The sequence below is a fragment of the Lactuca virosa genome, chromosome 9 (assembly GCF_052849685.1).
Source record: "Lactuca virosa cultivar CGN04683 chromosome 9, Lactuca_virosa_CGN04683_v6, whole genome shotgun sequence".
Lineage (NCBI taxonomy): Eukaryota > Viridiplantae > Streptophyta > Magnoliopsida > Asterales > Asteraceae > Lactuca > Lactuca virosa.
Window position 1 is genome coordinate 210387211 of NC_136434.1, and position 4947 is coordinate 210392157.

Below are 4947 nucleotides of genomic sequence, written 5' to 3' on the forward strand. Positions count from 1 at the left end.
TTTATCCCACAAATAGTTTCATGTTTTTCATCTTTATGTTCAAGATGAAATATTATTTACATAAGTTATGGTTTATACTGGTTTTTGGTATCAATATTTATGATTTACATATTGCTAAAACAAACCTAATCTATATTATAAAATCATAAGAGAAGTATGATTTGTAAAACCACATGGCTTTTGGAAACTTATACTAAAAGATAGCTTTACTAGCAAAAATGGTACTGTATAGTCATTTACTAATCTAGTGGATTTTAACACCAAAGTATTAAGTTTTGATTTCATAATTTTCATGCTAGAATACACCTTTATATTTATATAAAAGATTATATAAATAGTTTCAAACAAACATAATAAACTATAATCAGTATAGTTTGGAGGTCACAAACCACACTTTTCAAAGGTATACATAACTATTTAAAGGCATATTTATCTATTTTGCAAGAAAAAGGGAGTCATAGTTCACGTAAATATGTTAAGACTCTTGTGAGACTTTCCTTCGCCGTACCTACCTAGCGTACACCGTAAGTCTTGTAGTTATAACCAGAGTCTCCTGGAGGGAGAGCGAGGTAATTGTGTATAGATCTATACGGGGTTGACACCCCCACACCTGAGTTGTTTGCTACATCTAGACGAGGCCAGTCTAGGGTGACAAATATCTTACCGAAACCGACGCCTGAAGAACGTCATGACAGACATTTTAGTCATATCAAGCATGGTTATAGCGACTCACGTAAGGATTAACGAAATGATTTTGGTTTACGGGAAGCTTATACTTCATTAGTTTTATTGAAAGAAATGAAACTATAACGTATTTTCTGTATGATATTCACTTCCATCTTGGTCTTAGGGTTTAAGACCACAGTTCACCTTTAAGAAAATATTGGATTTTATGGAATTATACATTACTACTTTACAAGGAAAAGATACAAAGGAATTACTTACGATTTCAGTTTATACTTAAGAAAATATTGGATTTTCTGGAAATATACGAAACCATCTTTTCGCAAAAACAGTTATAAACCATTTTATGCAAAAATGCTTATGATATCACCAACTTAATTGTTGACACTTTTCAAAATCACTTGTATTCTCAGGAACCCCGTAGAAAGGTACTCAACCCCTCCTGAGGGCCGGCGTCGTCATCTTATGATTTTCTACTTTTCAATTATTTATGTTTAACTTTTGAACAAACGAAGTGTTGTAAACAATGTAAACGTGTGTTATCAATGTATGAATGTTTGGGTTGCTATGTTTCATTACTATTCAGTTGTTATGATAATGTACATGAAGTCACTCCATCCGCCCCTAAACGTTTCCGCCGTTCTGGTTTGGGGGTGTGACAGAAAAGCTGAAAACCCCGCCATGGTGATTTAGGGTTGGTTCCGTATCCATCCCCCGTTCACTTCCATCTCCACTTTCTCTTCCATCTACAATCTCTCTTTCCAGCGATGAAGGTTTCTCGTGATTTTTTGTTGTACTTACAAGCCCTAGGTCCTGATGTGTGATGCATGCGTATCTTGCACCTGATGCGTTCTTTGGGTTTTTTAAGCAATTGTGATATAGAACAAACGTCTCTTCTCCCACCGATCAAGATTCCGCTTGATTGTTATCCCTCCGCCTTCCCCTACGAATACGCTCCCACCTCCCATAATATCAAACTCCTGAAACTGCCTCCTTCTAATCCTACCGATAGTCCGACACCATTAAATTGCATCCCTAGATGCTCTTGTCATCAAAATAGCCAAATCAGAGATTCATCTCATCTTCTTGTTTTTATTATTATTGCTTGAATCCTTTCATTGCTCATGTGATCAACGATGGAGCAGAAATCGATTAAACAATTAGATGCCGACAGAGAACATCCTACCAACGACATCAATTGCAGAGCGTGGCTATTCTCTTCTTGTCCAACAACCCGTCAACTCCTCCATTCTTCCTCTTCATCGTTGCAGCGAACCCAAATCCCCTTGTCTGCAAATGATTTCCCCATGGCGTTCTGTGTGCATTGATCAAGGTTTTCACCTTCATCCCTTCTACTCTGACTGGTCTGATACATTCCCCTAAAAAAGAAAAATAATTTCTTATTCTTTTATTATCATCATCTTCATTACTACTTGACAGGTGAACGATCTTTTCTCTATACCTAAAGCAAAACTGATACCAATCTTTCTTAAAGCAAAGCAAATAAATATATCATTCAAGCAGTGAAGGAATTGAATGTTATATGATTATGAACAGGGGCAAATGTGTAAAATAAATAATAATTCTTTTTGTTATGGATGGTGCACAGGACAAGGGCACGCTGGTCAAGATTGGAAGCTTTACACATTCATATCCATTTTGTTGGAGATCTGATACCCCTCTTGTCTACAGAGTAGTTCCCAGCTGGTACCCTATTTTTCCTTATCTCTTGTGCAAAAGACGTGAATGCCCTTCTCATCCTCATTATCTTTTTGGTTATTTAGTGGGATAAAGTGGTATCATAATTAGTTTATTCTCGTTTCAAATTGCAAGTTCAATCACCCTCTCAGAAGGAGAAATCAGGTTTAATTTCTACAAACAAATTTAAATTGTTATTTCATTGTGTCTGCTAAAACTTACTGAAGATCACTTCTCTTATTTAGCATCCCATGAAGGAGACAAAGAATCAGAAGGAAGAAAACTCGGAGACGCGTGGACAGGTTGACTGCAATGTTATTTACTATCATTGTTCATATAATATTTATCCATTTCCATACATTGTTGTACAGTTGTTTATGTAATCAGCCCTATTAATAAAGAAATTTAATGTAAGATGAGCTAATGAAACTCAAAAACAGGCTTTCAAAATTTAAACATCCCAACCTTTACCTTTCGGTATGTCCGGTAATGCTCCAGGTTTCACCCAAGGCATTCTTATTTCTTTTATAAGTTGCTTCTCACTGAAAATTAAGCATCCCTATTGTTAAAATTACCAAACAGTACACTATATAATTTGCAAGAACCACCTATTTCTAATGTTACTTTCTCTATATTGTCATGTAAAAGTTCATATATTTTCTAATTTTACTCTGTTTTTTTTTTGTAACGTAGGAATCAACGCACCTACTTCACGATCTTTAGCCAACTATGTGATGTTGTCAATCGTTTATGGAGGAATACTAATATACAGGGAAAGTGGGCTTAAGGTTTTTTTTTATCTTCAATCTATATTTTATAGTTTATGACTTTATTCATGTTTTTTTTTAAAATATGTTGTAATAATTCTTTTTATCCCCCTTTATTTATACTTTTACAGGCTAAATGGTATTACTATTTACTTCTTGGACTTGTAGATGTAGAGGCGAATTATCTAGGTAAGCTATAATATATGATTATGAATAATGTTTCTTTTTTTACTTAATACAGAAAAAGAACGAAAAAAGTGTTGACTTTTTTTATCATAAACAGTGGTGAAGGCGTATCAATACACATCTATTACAAGTATAATGTTACTCGATTGTTGGTCAATCCCTTCTGTTATCTTGCTGACGTGGCTTTTCCTAAAGACAAAATACAGATTCTAGAAAATTACAGGTGTTTCCATTTGTATTGTTGGTCTTGTTCTTGTTATCTTTTCAGATGTTCATGCAACGGATTGATCACGTGAGTATATTGGAATTATCAAATAATACATTTATATAATTAATTGGTGTTTTTCTAATTTGTATTTTTGTATAATTTTAGAAAGCGGAAGTAGCCCTATCAAGGGCGACTTTCTAGTGGTTGCAGGGGCTACCCTTTATGCTGTCAGCAATGTTAGTGAGGTAATCTTCTTGTCTTTTAACCTTTTTGGTCAAAGGGAAATTTTTTCATTTTGCTTAATGGGTCACTTTTGAGTTATGCAGGAGTTCTTTGTGAAAATTGATGATATAATTGAACTCATGGATATGTTGGGGTTATTTTCTTAATGGATCACTTTTGTATCCTACTTTAATTTTGTGTTCTATTAGGGCTTTATAATTTGCAAAATCTACCAAATTATAGCAATATTTCCAAATACTATAAATATAAAGAAATGAAAGTATGATGTCATAATAAACAAATAAATTAATAGCATTTAGCCCTTTTTCTTTTGTTGTCTTTAACAATGTATATCTGAAAGAAAACTCTTAATATAGAATTCAGATATCTTACAGTATGATGAAGATCGAGACAATATTTTTTTGAAATAAATAAATAAATAAATAAAACTTACAAATCAGAACATATAAAATCAGATTTACACCTTTGATCAACAAGTAAAGCAAGCTTTTAAAGATTCGAATAAAGTATGATGCAAAAAGATGAATAAAAACTAATTGATCAAAAGGACTGAGTTGAAAAAATTACAAAAATCATGGCAGAGGAAAAACTATTGGGATGATCTTTTTCTGGAATTAAGGGTACTATTTTGTTTGTCTGTTTACATGTTTGTAGGTCTGATGGCCTTGCTAACACTATTACCCACTTGGATCATTTTGAAACTGAGGTTCTACCATTCAGTATTTCCTTATTCTCCTTTAACCTTTTTTTCTTTGTATCTCTAAATATATAGTTGTAAAAGAACTAACTTTAAAAAGGAAAGAAATTAATTGTTGAAGTTTTTGATTGATTAGGTGTCTTGATTGAACTGCAGGGGTAGTGGGGCGGATAATTAGGAGGAATTGATGACAAATCAAGCATTTAAAGGGATCTAACCAGTTGTACATGTTTTGTTTTTCTATAATAAATATTATGCAATATTAGCAATGTATTATATTTACTTACTACTGGAATGATTATTTGTATTTGACATATTAGTGCAATGAATTATCTTTCTTATTTATTGTATTTTATTTTGTATTATGAGACTTCTAATGTGTTATTTAATTTAAAAATTACTAAATCTATCAAAATATATAATTTTTAAAACATTTAAAATTATGACACGCAAAAATGTGTGTC

At 32.7% G+C, this 4947-nt stretch overlaps 1 pseudogene; it reads left to right on the forward strand.

Annotated features, from left to right (window-relative positions):
• Positions 1–1820: 1820 nt before the first annotated feature.
• LOC145140247 (uncharacterized) lies at positions 1821–3932 on the forward strand (annotated as a pseudogene).
• The last annotated feature ends 1015 nt before the right edge of the window (positions 3933–4947 follow it).